Source organism: Mus pahari, chromosome X, assembly GCF_900095145.1.
Source record: "Mus pahari chromosome X, PAHARI_EIJ_v1.1, whole genome shotgun sequence".
Lineage (NCBI taxonomy): Eukaryota > Metazoa > Chordata > Mammalia > Rodentia > Muridae > Mus > Mus pahari.
Window position 1 is genome coordinate 61,324,206 of NC_034613.1, and position 20,787 is coordinate 61,344,992.

Sequence of the window (20,787 nt, forward strand, 5' to 3'; positions counted from 1 at the left end):
GGGTATAGGGAACTTTCGGGATAGCATTTGAAATGTAAATAAAGAAAATACCTAACAAAAAGAGAAATACAAGGTTAAAAATATGTGTTTCAGATCAAAATGAAGACTAACTTGCAAACAATAACATCTGCATAATGTCAGGTATTGATTAAGTGATCAGATAGTAGTAGACAGACTTTCTTGAAAACATTCACACTGAAAACAGGTGGCACTGAGTGATAAGATTGTTATGGTCACTTGCATAATTCTGTCTGCAAGCACCCCAGTTCCCTTCAAGAGAATCTATGCAATATGCTTTCAAGAAAGCATTTCCAAAGTAAAAATCACCCCTCTAAATACTCAGCCTGGAGACTTTTATTTTTCCTTCTGTGGATAACTGAGGAGACATACTGTGTACAGATATCAATACCTTTTAAATCATGTTTCAAGTGCAAGTATAAAAATGTTTTTCTATTACCACGTAGCATTCACCCCTAGGAAGAGCGTACCTGGGCCATTGCATTTCAGCCTATAAGATAACCACCTCTCTTCTACTTCACAGTGACCTGCGCCATTTTACTCAGTGTCTTTCACAGCTTTCAAAATGTCCATAATGGAAATAGCACCTAATAGCTAGTGTTACTCCAGATCTTAGGAGAAAGTTCCTTTAGCTCTCAGGACAGTCACAATTTCAGCCATCTCAAGAATACAACCAAGAGGCCTCCCCTATGGTGTCTTGCAAAGCCTCAAAACACTCTGTCAAAAAGTTAATTGGTACTTCACTAAGTGGCTAAACTTAAAACACATGCACATGTGGTTAGAACACAGTATTCTATAAAGCACTATAGAACCTTACAGTTAAGAAAGTCTTTATAAATGATCTGGGTCTAGTCCAACCCCCCCTCATCACACAGCTATCAAAATTGAAGTTCATACAAGTTATAAGAAACTAACTTAGCATCCTGCTCAGGAATAGATTATAAACTATGCTATCAAAAATCCATGTAAGGAGAGGGTTTTTAGTATATGATTCTTCACAAAAATGTTTTCTCTGTCAGGTGCCTTTTTCTATAAATTATTGACCATACAAAGTCAGAGATCTGAGGAGGGTCCTGGTGCAATGAGAGTATAAGTTAAGCTAATGCATATCATCTGATTTTAAAGTAAGTTTATGCTCCTGTGGACCCAAGTCCAGAGGGGATCATTCCTTATTATCTCCTGCCAGATATCTACAAAATGGTTATGCATCATCCAACTTAAGTGTTAGTAAGCACTGTGAGCTTCAGAGTAAGAAAGACTGCACAAAATTGAATGTCATTTGTTAGTACTCAAATCTCCTGCAAAACGCAATGGTGATCACATCTTCCCCCTTAGAATAGTACATTCTCTTCCCCATCTAAACCTCTATTCTAGTATTTACACAAGTTTATCTCCTCTTATAACCCAAATATGAGCATTCACCAAAATACCACAGTTGTATCTCTTTTCTTATTTCAAAAACTGAGAGACACTGACTCTCACACTACCATCTCCACATGGCTTCTTTGCTGAGCTCCAAACCCACATGTCAGCTACACTCAGCAGCTCATCTGAGAGTCAGCAATATCATTACTATCTGTGTGAGTTCAGACAAATCAAACCACTCAGCCTGACCAGATCAGATTGCTCACAATTAGTGCTATGCTATCTCTTTTGCATATAAATCTTTTTTCCAAGCAGGCCTTCAATATTGCTTGTAGTCAAGTTCTCCACCTATTTGCCAAACATTTCTTACACATACATTATTTCATCATATACAACTGGCCATCCCCAAGCACTGTTGTGTAAAGTCTGTCTAATTTTAAATGCACAATTCAAAATCCATTTTCGGCAGTTGTCTTTATTCCCTTTTGTAGCCCTTTGCGTCTCTTTTATGGCTTTGGATCTTACATTCCTAGTACTGGCATTGCTTGCATATTTCTTCCCCTTCCTATTTTACTCTGTCATCTCTGACAGCAGAGACTAACTCTAATCCATACTGTGTCTCCCACACTTTCTTTGGACTATTTTAAACACTTTGTAACCCTCTATCAAATGGATCCAGCTTAGATTATGTCAATTACCCTACTTAAAAACCCTTTTCTCAGGCAACGTATTTCCTAACCAAAGATTAAAATCCCTTCAAAAGATGATGTATATCTCCTCTCAGGTGCCAGTATATACTTTCCCTCTCTTCCCCTCCCCGCTTCTCCATCCTTAACCCCTTCTCTGTCTATAGACAAAACTCCTAAATTCTATGAAGTCTATAGAATTCAATCCTAAATCCTATGCTTTTCTATGTATCTTCAATATCTCCTCCTTATGGAAATAATAAGTTTTCTATATCCCCAAGCTTTGGTTAAACCCCAAGTTCTCTATTAGATATTTTCCTCGAACTTATGCTTCACTAACTAAAATGGCATAGTTGTGTGATTACATGATCACCAGCCTCTTCCCCATCAATGACAAAGCTTAAACAAGCAGAGAATATGTCTCTTTTTTCACCTTTATTATCCTCTTCACAGTGCCTAACTATATAACTAAATGCACTAATAGTGAAAATAAACAACTGAATTAATGAAGATAGTTTAATGAGCACCACACTAGAACTTTGCTAGTTTAACTGTGATCAGTGAAACAGTCTAAGGATCACAAGGCTATGTATTCAAATATTCTAGCCCCACTCTAAAAATCCAGATCAGAATTAGCATTATAAAATTTTCCCATGTATATCATTGTATGTTAAGCTCTGCGAAGTACTGCCCCTGCATGGCTTCTGGAAACCTTCACACTACTGAGACTTTATATAAACTTCAGACCAGGACTTTCAAATGTGAAATAGTCTGGTGGGCTATAGTGCACCAAATCATTTTGTAAATGGAAAATCTAAGAGTCTTGAAAGAGTCATGTGTCCAAGACAAGTGTCAAATCACCAGAGCCAGGAGTAGAACCCAAGTTTGCGAACAGTGCTCTGTCTGCTCTGGCATGGTTTATTCCTTTTCTTTCTGGTCATACTGGATTCCTTTGGTGATAGCTGTCATTCTAACAGTTTTTCTTACAGCTTCCAAATAACGTATGGATCTTAAAGTCACCACTATTTCAATTATCTCCTTACTAATATTTCTCCTAATCTTGACTCAAGAATCCCCTATTCCCCATACCTTTTGTCTAGCTATTATGTCAACCTTTGCTTGTTTTAGAATGACTAGCCCCATTGGGCCCATGGTCTTTGTTTACAGCAGTCCAGATGACAGCAGAGAACTAGTTCTTCTAAAACCAGAACTTATACTACCAGATTCTTGAGAAAGCTCTGGAATGTGAGTCTGAAGCTGACAAGCAAATGGGCTATTATGCCACATGAATAAAAAGTCTAGTTTAAGTCAATCCTAATCATTTATTTTGTATAGTCTCGTCGGACCCACAACCTGAGGAGAAGGCATGATTACCATCTTTAACTAGCTGAGGAAAAATTATTTTAAAATAGCAAGTTTCTTCCAGACATTTCCAAAGAACTAATGAACAGAAGCCATAGGTAATTCTAAAAATTCTGACATAGTTGTTCAAAACCATGTAGAACTACATAGTGAGCTCTCTATCATTGTGTAGAATTTAAATAGACAGCAGTCAACAAATGGGGTGCTGAGGACAAACTCAAGAGCTGGGTACAAATCAGAGTTTAATGACTTAAGAAGCCTTCTAGTTAGATGTTCTACAATTCACAAATGTTTGGCCAAGCTCTCAGAAAGTAAGAGCAGGATCCATTTCTAGAAGACAGTCTGAAGCTAGATACAGAATGGTTTCGGCTGTGACCACAGAAAAGTAAAAAAGTTTTTCTAGGCAGCCTTTGCCAAACAGAAAGTAGGTTGGCCAAGAGCAGCCTCCTAGGGCCCTATTGCTCTACACAAGGTCAATAGTTGCTCCCCAAAGCCATGCGATGCCATTCCTGCTGCTTCTGCACTTGCCAGCAGAGAGTCACTAGTGATTCAGGGCCTGTGCTTTCATTTCCCACTGGAAGTGGCTGTGCTCTGTCATTTAATAAGCTATTTAACCTTGCTGTACCTCAGTTTCCTCATCAGTCAAACACATTGAATGCCACATTGAATCCCCCAGATCAAAAACATTAAACACTCAAATGTTAGTTGTTGGTACATTTTGTTCTAAAAATTGCCAGGGCTATGACAGTGTCACTAACTCCAGAGAGAAGCTTCTATCTAGAAACTAGAACCTGTTCCTTACAAGTTCAGGAATGATACAATAGTTTCAGCTAGTCCTCTCATAGCTTCAACTCAACCAACCCTTAATAATCCATTCCATTCACAATGGAAGTCCTAGCTACCCACTCTCTCCATTCCTACCCAGCAGCCCCTCCCCCAGCCACAGGCAGGGGGGCAGCCTACTAGGAAGAAAGCAGTTCACAAACCATCAGGTGTTTCCGTCCTCCTCCCAAGGACACATCTGGACTTAAGAGGATATGCGAAAGCTGAATACTTGGTCTAGGCTGTCAATACAGCTACCTGGGTTTAGGGGGTGGTCAGGCACTTGGGGCTTCCCTCACTGAAGCAAGAAAATCCTCCCAAGTTTGTAGAACTGGGGCCCAACACCACAGGGAGCCTCTCAAACAAAGGGGGAAGGGCTCCACCTGCTTGAAAGGAAGCAGTTATTTACAACTTTCTACTCACTTGCATCTGGGGACTGCAATAGGGAGAGGGAAGGGGGCTGCACAGTCTCCTCCTTCCTTCTGATTTCCAGCAGCCAGACGCAGCTGCAGAGAAAGAGTTAAAGGAGGGAGCTCCTGCCATTACCCCATCCTTGGTGCCTAGGGCTTTCTGAGGGGTCATGACACTGCTGTCTGCTCTGGCTAGGGGCCACACTGTAGCTTTCTGCAGCAGCTGTCGGGGGGCCCCCCAAACAATTCACAAGGTCAATGCTGACCTGCTTCCAAACAGGAACACAACAATTCACTGACAATGAAGCAAATCGCGCATACATGACCACATCGCAACCCCCCTTCTTCAAACCAGGTTTTACCCCAGCGCCTCCCAGCCCAGATGCCGCCTCTGGGCTTCCACCAGCCCCACTGGGGAACCTACGATAGCAGCACAACTGCAGAGCATGTCTCGCCTCCCGACCAACCCAAGGAGACTCTCCTTAAGGGGGAGAGAGATGCTATCTGGAAAGGAGACCTGAGCTTGGGGGGAGGGGGAAGAAGGAGCATCTCTGTCTCTTACCGAGTGTCACAGTCACTTCCCCGAAGCAGAGAGGAGAAACAAGTTGGAGGCTAAGCCCTGATAGAGCCTGGCTTCTTTTCTTTCTCTAGATATTTCTCCTAGTCCCTATCTCAGTCTGTCTCTCTGCTTTGCTAGCTAGCTAGCGCGCGCTCACGCTCTTCCTTCCTTCTCTCTCTCTCTCTCTCTCTCTCTCTCTCTCTCTCTCTCTCTCTCTCCCTCCCTCCCTCCCTCCCTCCCTTTCTCTCTCTCTTTCCCTCCCCCTACCTCAGTCCCTCCCTCTCTCCCCTCCCTCTTTCCTTCTCTCCCTCCCAACCTTCCTCCCCTCCTCCCCCAACCCCCTTCGCTGGCTTTACCACTGCCTAGTGCTGAGCACGCGGCTGAGCTGGGGTTCTGAATACAGAGCTGCAAAGGCTTAAAATCTATGGTTGTTTTATGAAAGACTAAGTAGTATTTTATTCTTTGAGGTTTCCAGCAGATAAATCTAAGGAAGCTCAGAGAGAAAGGGAGAAGCAGGGCAAGCAAAGGGGAGAGAAAAAGAGCAAAAGGCTAAGAGCAAATAGAAGATAAAGGAAGTATGGATTACCAAGCCGCTGTGAGATGCTTACTTCCCTCCTCAGGCTCAGGACCTAAGTGTGAGCTTCTTCCTTTTCTCTCTTCTCTCCCTTCCATCTCTATGGGTGTGCCTTCTAACCCAGGCTCCAAATAAATGTTTGACAATCTTGTCTACTCACATTACATCTCCAAGGATAATAATGAGCTCCTAAAAACTGTACATCAAAAAAGTTGTCATTCACATTCCACTAAGAAGAAACAGTTCAGCCATACTGATCCCCACCCCAATGAAGTAGAAGTATAGATTCCATTCAAAACTGTTAGCTCAGGCTTTCTTCAAGGGAATTCAGGGCAAGAGCAGGTTCATAGTGCTAGAGAGAATATACAAGCTCAAGAGAAAAAAAAAATTGACTGATCCAAAATATAAAGCAAAGGAGGAAAAACAGTCTAAGTAAAGCAACCCAGCAATGTAACAGCGTGGAAAGAGACTGGAAGACTAAAACAAAGGAACTGGGGTTGGAGGATGCCTCTGAAAATGATTGTTGCCCTGGGTGAGTCATTTCTTCAGAATCATCAACAACTAATTGAAAGATGATAAAGTATATTGTCTTTAAAGACCCTGATACATCTAAACATTTAAGACAAAAAACTACTTCCATTCCACTATTTTTTAATTTATTTTTTGTTTTTTTTTTGTTTTGTATTTCAGAAGCAACATGAATGTGGGTATGAGTGTAAATAATTACTGTTATCAAAAATCACTCTTTTTTTAATTCAGGATGTTTAGGCTAAAACTATTTCTTTTAAATTTTAAGTGTATGGCTGGTATGTCTACATGTGTTCCACCAGTGTGCCTGGTACTTAGGGATACCAGAAGAGGGTGGCAGATCACCTGGAACTGGAATTATAGAAGTTTGTGACCTGTTCTGTGTGGCCCAGAGTTAAACCTCAGCTCTCTGCAAGAGCAACAAGTGCTTAACCACTGAACCATCTCTCTAACCCTCTAAAACCTCTTAAAAATCAAACTTTCATATTGTAATTTCTGGCCTATTCAGTCAGAGAAACAAAGGACTGAAAATCAATTAGTCCTCAATATTGAAACATTAACTGAGACCAAGTAGGCATTTGAAATATTTCACAGTGTTCCATTTTTATTTAAACTATAGTGCTATTGTCTTTATATTAATTCCTAATAATCTCTACCTCTACCCACCAAAGTATATAGAGCACAACTATACATTTTTGTTAAACTATATATCTATAGATTGATAGTGTAGTGAGGGATAGACACATAAACTTGGAATTGTGGAGCTGAAAGAACGCAAAGATAGCAGCACTATACAAAAACAAAAATGACTGAAGGAAAAACAAAATACACACAAGATCATGGTGCATCAGTGGTAGACTTAGGACCAACATCTAGACTGCTGACCCCATCGTTAGCATGTTTGTCTTCCAAGAAAACACCTATGCAAGTGCCTTCTTATTTTCTACATGTTTGTACAAATGTCCACTGAATGCAGTGGATTAGCAACCTAATAAAAAAGATACATCATTGGGAGGAGAGGCCCTTGGTTTTGTGAAGATTATATGCCCCAGTACAGGGCAATGCCAGGACCAAGAAGCAGGAGTAGGTGGGTTGGGGAGCAGGGCAGGGGGAGGGTATAGGGGACTTTCAGGATGGCATTTGAAATGTAAATGAAGAAAATATCTAATAAAAATTGTTTTTGAAAAAAAAAGACACATAACTTTATGAGGATGAGGTATTAGTTATCTAGAACTTCCATAGCAAATGGGCATCTTTTCAATAGTATAAAGCAACAGTAATTTATTCTGCCACTATTCTAAAAGTCAGAAACCTAATTGGGATGTTATCAGAACCACACACCCTACACAGGCTTTGGGGGAAAATTCTACCTTCCCTCTCCTGGCTTCTGTTGGATCTTGACATTCCTTGTCACATAGAAACATCACTCCAGTGCCTTCTGTGTGTGCAAATTTACCACCCTTTTTCTTACAGTCACACTAAACCCAAGGTGATCTCATCGCTAACAATTTTTGCAAAAGATTTATCATCTAAATAAGATTACAACCTGAGGTTATGAACAGATATGAATTTTAGTGGGACACTAGTCAGTCAACTGTAGTTATTAACTTTTCATTTTTGTCCAAGATACTAAGCAAACAAATAAACCAACAGGATAATATCATTTTGTAAAGATATCTCAATACAAATTATTTACCTGAAGATAAGCTCAAAACAAACATTCTTACACCATAAAATTCTATTATCATATCTTTATTATGCAAAATAATAGGCTCCTTTCTCTGTGACATTTTCATAAATGTATACCATGTATATTAATTTATTGACTGTCACTACTCTGATATCTTCCAATCACTGATACTCCTATTTTTATGACCTATGTGATTTTTTTCAATCCAAAGGGCATGTATATGATAAAGCATGTGATACTTGTCTTTTTTTTAGTATGCAAACACTAAAAGTGATGAGCTCACCAAAAAAAGATAAAGAAGTATAAACTAATAGAGAACAAAAATAAGCAGAAAGTACACTATCTTGCAGACAAACCATACTATAGGTCACAATGAACATAAGAAGCATCAAGCAAGTAAATGAAATAGGAAGGGAGTTGACACATGGAAGGAAATTTTGCCTGATGGCAGCCCCCAGGCTAAAGCAGTAAATAAAACTCCAGAGAAACTAGAATCACTTTTACATCTGTTAAATGTTTAGCAATTTAATTGTAAGGGAAAATATAAATAATAAGTACATAAAAGCTTAATTCATAGCACTTGCCAAATGTGCCTGCCATGTACAACTCTGTGGATAGAAGTTAAGAATACAAGTATACAATCCCCCACACAATTTTTCAGTCTATGTGACTTGAAGAGTCAAAAGACAAAAATTTAGTGTGAATAACCTCAGTTTATAAATAATGTGAGAAAACCAAAATAGATAGATAGATAGATAATCTGAAAGGATTAAACTACTTCGCTGTGTACTGAAACAAACAAAAATCAATGCTCTACAGAGAAATAAAAAAGAAGAAAGAAACCAAATAGACTATGTTATTCACAGTGTGGAAGATGAGTTACAAATGTATAAGAAAACAGAAATATGAAAATATTATCAATACTTAAGACAAAGCACACTCAACCCAGACCACCTTTTATTGAAACAAATGATGAAATTAATCAGTAAGGATTTTAAATGATTGCGCATTACTACATTAATAAAATAAGGAAAATATACTTGCAATAAATAAAAGTAGGAAATTTTAACAAGGTGAGGAATTTTTAAAAGATGCAAATTCTGTAACTAAAAATGAAAATCACTTGACTAAAGTTCACTGGACAGCAGATTTGAAGTGGTAGAAGAAAAACAAACTTATCACATACATATAAGTTCCAGAAGAAACACAAGAAATGAAAGTATCTGAAAAACAATACCTAAAACATTTCTAAACATAATGAAAACTCATAAAATTGAATACATTAAATATGTTCAGGTTATTGTAAATTAATTTCAATTCTAACAAAGTATTCTCTCAAAAGACAAATAATGAAGCACATAAATTTTCAAATTTGGCAGTCTGGATGAACTGTAAACATATACCCATTTAGGTATATAATAGACTTTGGGAAACAAAGACAAAGGGAAAAAAGCTATCCAACAACAAAGAAACAAACACAAAAGCCATACTTGGAAAGAATACTAAAGTTAAACAAAGATTTCTCATAAAGAAGAAGCATTTTTATAATGCTTAGGCTAAAAGTTTGGGAGCTTAGGTCAATAGTAGAGCATGTATCTCTCATGTGCAAAGCCCTGGATTCACCTAAGCATTCCAAAACTCACCCAATAAAATGATGACATTTAAAATTTGTAAATAGAGAATTATAGCCACCCAAAGAAATGTTCTATAAGAAAACAGATTTTTTTCTGAATGGTCTTGGTAATAATTTCATAAATACAATACCAAAAATATAGGCAACAAAAGCAATAAATGTACAGATGAGACTTCATCAAATACAAATATTTCTGACCAGCAAAACAAACAACTTAACTCGGGTCAAATTTTTCTGTATAACATTATGTCATATGTAAATAGGGATAGTTTGACTACTTTTCCTATTTGTATCCTTATAATTTTCTTCTCTTGCTTTATTGTTCAAGCTATTGCTTCAAGTACTATATTGAAAATGACTGGAGATAATTAACAGCCCTGTCTCATTCCTGATTTGATTGATTTGAGGCTTTCTCCACTTAGAATGAAGTTGGTTATGGGTTTGTCATACATAGCAATTATCATGTTGAGGTTTGAGAAAAGTAGCAGAGCGAAAATTTTATCCAAAAAAAAGGACAATGTCAAGAAATATATAAAAAAAATACTCAGCATGATATTCATCATGGAGGACATAAAAAGCTACACTGAAATGTTCCATTGTATTAGTTATGAAATCAGGGCCTCTGAAGAGCAGTATGTGCTCTTTTGACAAGTGAACCATCTCTCCAGGCCTGATACTTCATTTTTATACACTGATCTTGTATGCTATATTACTAGAATGTTTGTACATGCTTACGTGTCAGATCATTATATGATAATAAGATTCTAGGGATCCTCCAGTGTCTGTTTTCTAACCTCTGGAGTTACAGATTCATTCACTGTACTCAACTTTTACGTGTGATCCTATTTTTAGGTATATAATCAATAGAATGGGAATAATCTGTTTACAAAAAAAAACTGTACAAGAAGATTCCAAGCAACTTTATGCACGTCAGGTCAGAGAAAAGACAAAGTGCATAGCAACAAACTGACGAAGGATACAGTCAAACCAAATTTTTCCCATGGAGAAAATCTAGGCCAAAACAATTTCACTGCCATTTCAACCAATCATTCAAGAAAAGAATTATAATTTAACAACAACAACAACAACAACAACAACAAAACTGTTCACAGGATGAACCAAGCTACAAAACTCCTCAAATCATTTTATAAGACTACTATACCCTTGAGAATGTTCTGACTCATGAATGTGAGAAAATCCATAAAGATATTTTAAAATCATACCCAACAGTATATAAACAGCTTAATACATCATGACCTGGTTTTCTTTATCACAGAAAAGCAATTCTGGTTTAAATTTTTAAGTGCAATTCAGAACATTAATATTTTAGAAGAAAACAATATTTTTATTATATAAAAAGGCAGTATTTAAAAGCAAGTATTCATAACATTTTATTTTTTCTATCCTTTCCAAAAATTGCAAAATGGAGAACAAGGTAACATCTTTAATTTGAGACAATGAATATACAAAAACATACTCTGAAAATATTACATCAATCTATTTTTATTGCAACATTTTTCTCTGATAATAAGAATTTGACATATAGGGACTCAGTAAAGAAACTGACATATAAACATGAGGAAGTGAGTTCAGTCCCTCTGCTCCCCTGTAAAAGTTGAGCATAGTGAAGCCAGAGGTTAGAAAACAGATACTGGAGGTTCCCTAGAATTCATTGGCCAGTCACTCTAGCCAAATTAGTAAACCCTATCTCAAAAAACAAGGTAGAGAGTGATGAAGGAAAACACTCAGTATCAATATTTGAATTCCATATGCAAACCCACCAACATATACTTACTTGAATGCACTCACAAATGAACTCCTACACACACATACACATATAAACACACAAAGAATCTGACAGACTCTCTGTGCTCTCATCACTATTTATAAGCCAAGCCATTAAAAGGAGGCCTGTTTAGCAGCTAGGAAAAAAGAAATAAAACCCTAAGTGAGAAAAACAGATATAAAGGCAGTATTCACAGGCTATATTATCAAGAATACAAAAACACTATCCCCAGCAATGGGCAAAGAGACACCTTGTTGTTGGTGTTGTTCTTATATCAGTCATGGGCAGAGCAGATGATAGTTCTTTGTTCATCCTAACTTGATGCCTGGCTTGATGGCCAAAGCTTTCTTATGCCCAGGACTCATAAAAATCAAACCAAAGCCAATCAAATCTAGACAGCAGAGGAGGAAGACAGACAGAGACCCATGGATTGACCTGCCACCCACAGACCTGCCCACTAGTGCATGGCACAGGTAACCCACAGACACCTGCTTGCCAACACTCCACACACTGTGGATGGAGAATGTCACCCAGGGGCCTCCCAGTTTTATGGATATCCTACAACTGGATCCACTACAATGTGTGTATATGTGATAGTCAGATGGGAAAGAGAAATGGAGCTGTTTGAGTATTATGAAGAAAGATGGAACTGGAGGGTGGAGAAGAGTAGCCTGTTCAAGTGACCAGCCCTACCACCTGGGGCAGTGGTGAGGTTCCAGCCCAAGCTGTCACTGAGAGCCATGTCTGAGTCCATGTCTGTGCAGTGGCAGGGGTCAGTATTGATGTCCGTGACGCATATTATCATGGGAGAACATGGGGATATCCCTGGTCAGGGAAGCCACCTAAGACCACCTAGATATTCAGGAGCTGTGCAGAACTGGCCCCATCCCTCATTTGATGCAGAGCTCTGAAATCTGACCCCATCTCTTACCACTAGCAGCACTTGAGAGAGTGGGTCTTGCTTGTTGCCAAGCAACACAGTGGAGCTGGCCCATATAACGGGTGTTGGTGAGCCAGTCCTAAGCATGTGAGTGTGGCAGAGATGACCTACCACTTATCTGTCATGGGAAAGAAGTGATGACCCCAAACCCTTCCCCACCTCTGACAATTGGGAAAGATGCCCACAGGGTCATAAGTTCAGGAGAGCTATCCCTGCACCCCCACCCCCATCAGCTGCAGGACTCAGGAGAATGGGCCTGAACCCTGCACAGCAGAGCCAATTGGGGGAGTGGAGGCACAGGTGAACCAGCCTTGAGGGCAAGTACACAGGAGAGATGGACCTGTCACTCATCTGCCACAGATTGGTGTGGTTGTAGGAGGGATACCTTCCCCCTCTCACCCCTCACAACCTGCAGCAATCTGGAGAGCTGTCCCTGCCCCTCACCAGCAGCACTCAGGAGAGTGGGCTCTGCACCTCTCCTGGGAAACACAGTAGTGCTGGCCTTGTCCAAAGAGGCTCTGCTGAGCTGTCCCCTAAGGAGTATGGATAAGCCAGCCTGAGGACAAGAGCAGTGTGAAAAAGCTGGCCCTGCCTGCCATGGGGTGGTGTGGTTGTGGGGAAGATGCAATCTGCTTGCCAGTTGCAATAGATAAACTGCTCCCAAGGGCATGAGAGCCCTGATGGTGAAGGCACAGATGAGTCAGCCCAAGGAGTATGAGAGTGGGGGAGCTAGTCTAGCCTCCTGCAGCCTGCAATCCTTGGGAGAGTGGGCCCTGTGCCTTGACCAGGGAGCAAAGTAGAACTGGTTCTGGAGATGTGGGTACAGATGATCTGTCCCAAGGACATGAGAGCAGGAGAGCTGACCCTGCCTCCTGATGTTGGTGGCACTGAGTAACCTAGCCAGAGCAGTGCTTGAGAGTTTGCCCTGGTGGTGAGAATAAGGGAGTACTGGTGGTCTGACCAGTTCTGCTACAATCCAGGCCCAGATCCAGGGTTCTAAGATGGTCTACCCTAAATCTATATCATCAGCAAACAGTTGGGACATGTAAAAGGGTCATTCCTACTGTTCCAAAGCTGCAGGATCTCCATGACACAGGGAAATAATAGGATAAGATGAAATAGTCTAGGTGAGGATGTCACAGAAGCCAGAGCAATGAAGCTTTACAACTGAAGATATGTGGACAGAGACCTACTATAATATACTACAGCTTTCATGAGATGTATTCTATGCTTTGTTTTTGTTGTTATTTGTGTGTGTGTGTTTTATTTGTGGGGGGAGGTTACAAAGGCAAAGAGCATATATAAGGGCATGGGGAGAGGAGCAGGGTTGAGGTAAGAAACTAACAAAGAATCAATAAAACCTTTTTATTTTTATTTTTTATTAAATAAATAAAATTTATTTTAAAATATACAACTCAGTATTGACATTTAAGTCATCAAAATAATTTAAATGGCTCTTAAATATACATGATATCCTCTGAAGCTACAAATAATATGCACTCAACTAGTTTTTAGAATCTATTTGATATATTAAACATGATATAAGTACAAAAAAATCTCCTATGAAGTCCTCTAAGAAAGAAAATTGTGACAAGTTCCTGATTAGGCAGAAACCAGTCCATCTCCAAAGGAGATTATGTAGCGTTACTGTGGCTTCCTAGAATGAATTGGGTAGAGTACCTTCTGTTTCTATTTTGTGGAATAGTTTGAGGAGAGTTGGAATTAGGTCTTCTTTGAAGGTCTGATAGAATTCTGCACTAAACTCATCCGGTCCTTGGGCTTTTTTTGATTGAGAGACTTTTAATGACTGCTTCTAATTCTTTAGAGGTTATGGGACTGTTTAGATGGTTAATCTGTTCCTGATTTAACTTTGGTACTTGGCATCTGTCTAGAAAATTGTCCATGTCATCCAGATTTTCCAGTTTTGTTGAATATAGGCTTTTGTAGTAGGATCTGATGATTTTTTTAATTTCCTCACTTTCTGTTGTTATGTCTTCCTTTTTATTTCTGATTTTGTTAATTTGGATACTGTCTCTGTGCCCTCTGCTTAGTCTGGCTAAGGGTTTATCTATCTTGTTGATTTTCTTAAAGAACTAGCTCCCAATTTTGTTGGTTCTTTGTATAGCTCTTTTTGTTTCTACTTGGTTGATTTCAGCCCTGAGTTTGATTATTTCCTGCTGTCTAGTCCTCTTGGTGTATTTGCTTCTTTTTGTTCTAGAGCTTTCAGGTATGTTAGGCCTGTTTTGTGACCAATTATATAGTCCATTTTGTAGATGGTACCATGAGTGCTGAGAAGAAGGTATATTCTTTTGTTTTAGGTTGAAATATTATATAGATATTGTGGGTTAAAAATGGTGTCCCGCATCCTGCCCACCACAGGGGTAGGCCACTCATAGAGGCAGACACAGGAAGGGAAGTTTGACTGCACATCCGACACAGCCACAGGACCCCGCTCCAGGGGTGGAGGGGCACAGTATGAGGTCCCTGCAATCCTGCCAGAGTCTGGCTTGGACTCTTGGGCACCACAGATGCCTCTGGGTGCTACAGAAGAGCCAGCTCTGTGGTCCCTGGGTGGCATGTAAGCTGGGGACAGCAGATCCTAGCTCTTGGACACCTCAGAGGTCACTGAATGTTGCGGAAGAGCCAAGAAAAGAGTGTGGGCCAGTGGGTAGGCTGTGGCCTGGGGCCAAACGGAAAAAGAGCAGAAGAGGGAGCTCTGGCTGGGTCCTTCAGGGACAAGAGGAAGACCTCCTCCAGTGCTCCAACATGGGGGATGCTGATAAGAAGAGACAGTCCATGGTTTTAAGGTGTTTATTGTAGAAAGGCAGAGAGAGGGGGGAGAGTAGAGAAGTAGAGGCTGACCATGGCCATGTGGAGAAGGAGAGAGGGAATGGGGAGAGAAGGGAAGCAAGGAAGCGAGAAGCAAGAGTAAGAGAGTAAGAGCAAGAGAGTAAGAGATTAAGAGAGAGGACGGGGCAAGCAGTCCCTTTTATAGTGGGCCAGGATGACCTGGCTATTGCCAGATAACTGTGGGGAGGAGCATACCTGGCTATTGCCAGGTAACTGTGGAGTGGAGTTCAGACAGAATACTAGGGGCTTGGGGAGTTGCCCTACATGACATATGAACACAGAATTATGGATCTGGGGCCTCATGTCAGGAGCCTAGCATCTGGGAGCATGTGGCTAACTTCCTTCCATCCCTTGCAAATTAATCTGCTGGGTCTCTGGGGTTTAAACCTAGCTTGACTAGAAAGCAGGCTGCCTTTCACAGTCCCACAAGATATCTGTTAAATTCATTTGGTCCATAAATTCTGTTAGTTTCAATGTATCTGTTTAGTTTGTTTTCATGATCTGTCCATTGGTGAGAGTGGGGTGTTGAAGTCTCCCCCTATTATTGTGTGAGGTGTAATGTGTGCTTTAAGCTTTAGTAAAGTTTCTTTTATGAATGTGAATGCCCTTGCATTTGGAGCATAGATATTCAGAATTGAGAGTTCATCTTGGTAGATTTTACCTTTGATGAGTATGAAGTGTCCTTCCTTATCCTTTTTAATAACTTTTGGTTAAAAGTTGATTTTATTTGCTATTAGAATGGCTACTCCAGCTTGTTACTTGGGACCATTTGCTTGGAAAATTGTTTTCCAATCCTTTAATCTGAGGTAGTGTCTATCTTTGACACTGAGGTGCATTTCCTGTATGCAGCAAAATGTTGGGTCCTGTTTACATACCCAGTTTGTTATTCTATGTCTTTTATTGGGGAAATAAGTCCATTAATGTTAAGAGAAATTAAGGAATAGTGATTGTTGCTTCCTGTTATTTTTGATGTTATTTTTATGTTTGTATGGCTATCTTCTTTTGGGTTTGTTGAAAAAAAGTTTACTTTCTTGCTTTTTCAAGGGTATAGTTTCTCTTCCTGTGTTGGTGTTTTCGATCTATTATCCTTTCCAGGGATGGATTTGTGGAGAGATATTGTGTAAATTTGTTTTTCTCATGGAATAGCTTGGTTTCTCCATATACGCTAAATGAGAGTTTTGCTGGGTGTAGTCTCTGGGCTGGAATTTGTGTTCTCTTAGGGTCTGTATAACATCTGCCCAGGATCTTCTAGCTTTCATAGTCTCTGATGAGAAGTCTGGTGTAATTCTGATAGGTCTGCCTTTATATATTACTTGACCTTTTTCCCTTACTGTTTTTAATATTCTTTCTTTGTTTTCTGCATTTTCTGTTTTGATTATTATATGACAGAAGGAATTTCTTTCTGGTCCAATCTATTTGGAGTTCTATAGGCCTCTTGTATGTTCTTGGACATCCCTTTCATTAAGGGAAGTTTTCTTCTATAATTTTGATGAAGATATTTACTGGCCCTTTAAGTTGGAAATCTTCACTCTCTGCCATACCTATTATCCTTAGGTTTGATCTTCTCATTGTGTCCTGCATTTTCTGGATGTTTTAAGTTAAATTTTTTTTTTGCATTTTGCATTTTCTTTGACTGTTGTGTCAGTGTCTTCTATGGTATCTTCTGCATCTGAGATTCTCTCTTCTATCTCTTGTATTTTGTTGGTGATCTATGACTCCTGATCTCTTTCCTAGGTTTTCTATCTCCAGGGTTGTCTCCTTTTGTGATTTCTTTATTGTTTCTATTTCCACTTTTAGATCCTGGATGGTTTTGTTCAATTCCTTCACCTATTTGGTTGTGTTTTCCTGTAATTCTTTTAGGGACTTTTGTGCTTCCTCTTTAAGGGCTTCTAGCTGTTTACCTGTGTTCCCTGTATTTCTTTAATAGAGTTATTTATTTCCTTCTTAAAGCCCTCTATCATCATCATGAGATATGATTTTAAATCAGAGTCTTGCTTTTCTGGTGTGTTGGGGTATCCAGGGCTTGCTATGGTGGGAGAACTGGGTTCTGATGATGCCAAGTAGCCTTGGCTCCTGTTGCTTATGTTCTTGCCCTTGCCTCTCTCCATCTGATTATCTCTGGTGTTAGCTGGTTTTGCTCTCTTTAACTGTGGCTTCTTCCTCCTGCAAGCCTGTGTGTCAGAACTCCTGGGAGACCAGTTCTCTCCAGGTGTAATTTGGGGATGGACAGCTGTGGCACAGGTTCAGTTCTAGGGTGCAGACAGAAACCAGAAGGATCCTGTCCCTGGCTGTTCCTTGGTTCCTGTGTCCTGATGGCTAAGGGAAGGTCTCTATTGGGCTAGGAAGTGGTAGTCTTATGTGTGCTCACAGGTGAGTCAGCATTCCTAGAAGACCAGCTCTCTCCTCAAAGTATTTCGGTATGGAGTGCTGTGGCCCAATAAAAACTTTTTTAAAAAACTATTTTACCACAATCAGAATGGCTAGGATCATAAAACAAATAAGTACAAATGCTGGTTGTAGATGTAGGGGAAAGGGAGCTGGCATAACCACTATAAAAATCTGTGTAGAGGTTCCTCAGAAAACAAGAAATGGGACGACCATATGATACACCTCTACCACTCCTGGGCATATTCCCACATAAGTGTATATTCTGTGACAGAAAAACTTTCTCATCCATGTTCATTACTTCTCCATTCACAACAGATGGTTAATGGATATTAAAATTTTCATACATATATAATGTGGAATTATTTAGCTGTAAATAAAAAACAAAATTACAAAAGAAAGCATTTTAATTGGGCTTATGGTTCCAGAAGTTTAGAGTCCAAGATGGTTGACTTTGTTTTAAATTTGACCCAAAGCTAGACATATTTAGGAATAATGAACCTCAACTGAGAAAAATCTCTCTTTTCACATTGTCTCTGACAGGTCTGCAAGACATTTTCTTGTTTAGCAATTGATATAGGGAGACACATACCATTGTGTTTGGTGCCATCCCTGAGCAGGAAGCAAGCATAGTAAGGCATGGAAAGCAAGCCAATAAACCACACTGCTCCATGGATTCTGCTTCAGTTACTAATTCTATGTTCCTGCCTTGAGTTCCTGTCTTGACATGCTTCAGTGATGGAATGTGACCTGGGATTTGTAAGATGTAATAAATGCTTTCCTGTTCAAGTTGCTTTTGGTTATTTGTTTTAATCATAGCAATAAAAACCCTAGGATAATGCCTTTACCAAACAAGACAGGCTATCAAATAAAAAGCTTAGTTATAGGTTACTCTTTTCATGTTGTTGGCCAGTGGGTTCCAAGCACTCCAGGCTATTTTCACTGCTCAATAGTGTCTCATAGATCATCCCCCAAATTCCAAGTCATTGTCATTGCTCTTAGTTACCATTTGAAATTTGATAGGAAGATCATATTCTTGACAATACCATATATTTGAGTCATAGGGCATGAAAAATCAGGCTGGTACTTATTTGGAAGCTTCATCACTACTGGATAGCTTTCAAACTGCTAGAAAGTGTCTATGCATATTGGCAGGGGAGAAAAGGTCATCAATAGTCTCTTACCCAGCTACAATAACAACTGACCTGGTAAGATATTCCCACTGGATCAATGGTGGCACAAATGCTGTGGGAATGACCAATCTAACCAATCAATTTTACTGGACTTAAGACCCGTTCCATACGACAGAATTTATGCCTGGTACCATTAACTAGGCCAAATACATGTGGTTAGTTATGTTATTGGACCAATGGAAAAGTTTAATTCTATTGTTCTGATAAATTCACATAGTAATAAACTGTTCCCTAAGTTTTATTTTTATATACCCAGTTAATAGTGACTCTCTCAACCCTCATGAGAAAATCTTTTTCTAGTAGATGGTGATTAATAAAGAGGCCCACAACTAGTTAATGTACAAAGAATAAGAGACTATTGAACACTGTTTTATATATATATATATATATATATATATATATATATATATATATATATATTTCTTCATTCATATATATGAATGAAGAAGGGGGAGGCAGGAAAATTGTAATAAGGAATATCTTTAGCTAGACCTTACAGTGACACTGCATACATGAACTCACCATGTCTGTGATTGCATGTGCAACTCCTGTATAATTTCAAATCAGCCAAAATCTCAAAATGGATGGGGAAATTTACTCAAAGCAACACCCCTAGTTGAGGAGCTATTGGCATTTCATGGTTACTAAAAAGGGGAGAATGAGTTTACTTTATGGTTACCAGTCCTGAGAGGTTACTCATGTTCAAACAGATAGTCCTACAGCCACACATATAGGTAGCACTAAGTGAAATCAGTGAACTAAAAATTAGAAACAGAACAAACATTCTCAAGTAAAACACAAAGCTTTTCATAATGGACTTTTTAAGCCCTAATTATATGCTGTGTTAAAAAGATACATTCTCAATGTTAAGATGTAAAATAGTTTAATATAAAAAGAATAAAAGAAATTCTTTCATATCTTTCTGATTTTAAATAAACCCAGTGACTTGAAAAAAACCATTCAACAAAAATAGATGATGACTTGGTAAAAAATAAAATAAAAAATATAAAAAAGGATTCCTTAAAAGATAAAGAGGATTACTTCATAAGTGATCAAGCCAACAGAAGACTTCACAGTCTTGTATGAAGCTTGTAAAGAATTTCTGGACATCTGTAATCTACTTTAAATTCCAATCAAGGCAAAACAGACATTTTTACAAAGGAAAAAAAAAGACAAGCTGATTCTTAAATTCATATGGAAATGCAAAAGAGCTAATGTAGCCAAAGGCAATTTTGAGAAAACAAACACATCAGGAAGACTCTTATGCCAAAATGTTAACATATATCAAGTCATAGTAGTGAAAAAAAAAATCTGTGATAATTAAATAAAATAAACAATTAAGGTATAAACTAGTTCTTGAATTTCTTTTCACTTTTTAGGCATACATAGTTTTATTGTATACTGATGCTTTCTAGGAGCTACACGAAAAAAAAATATATATATATACCACTAAAATGAATTTCTTTTCTAAAGTTGATATTGCAGTGTATGGATGAAAGATTTTAGAAGGGAAAATAACTTTCACTTGTGTTTAAAGGTTAAGCAGAGGAAATCTATTATTGCAGCATTGTATAGTCAAGCCTAACATACTTTCACTGGTGGGCATTTCTGAATTCTCAGACAACACTTAGGCTCTTCTACTAGCAAATAAGCTAGGCATACTGTGAGCCTGAGGAAGGGACAAAGAATGCCACCAGGAGAGTCATTTGCTCTTAAGAGCAATGAACAGGATATCTACATGTGCCAATCTCCTTGAAAAGATTAATGTAGGGCCTGACCTTGTGTTCTTCAAAGACTAGATGGTCAGGTCTATGGAGAGCACAGTCTTGACTCAAATTGTGGCAAATGAAGATGGCCTCAAATAGTTAACAGTCTTATCAGGAGGTAAAAAGAAGGCAGGAAATAATCAAACTTAGGGCTGAAATCAACCAAGTGGAAACAAAAAGAACTATTCAAAGAATCAACCAAACCAGGAGCTGGTTCTTT

General features: G+C 38.9%; 1 protein-coding gene and 1 non-coding gene across 2 annotated transcripts in view; one reads left to right on the forward strand and one right to left on the reverse strand.

Moving 5' to 3' along the window:
* The window catches only part of Gabra3 (gamma-aminobutyric acid type A receptor alpha3 subunit), a 218,036-nt gene extending 212,576 nt beyond the window's left edge, over positions 1 to 5,460 (reverse strand). Inside the window, exon 1 of the mRNA XM_021187493.1 lies at positions 5,226 to 5,460. The gene's annotated coding sequence lies outside the window, so the exon portion shown is untranslated. The remainder of the gene's footprint in view (positions 1 to 5,225) is intronic.
* A 6,197-nt stretch (positions 5,461 to 11,657) lies between these two features.
* LOC115063197 lies at positions 11,658 to 11,800 on the forward strand. Its single transcript, XR_003843084.1, has one exon. It is a non-coding gene; the product is annotated as a small nucleolar RNA SNORA48 (small nucleolar RNA).
* Positions 11,801 to 20,787: the final 8,987 nt, after the last annotated feature.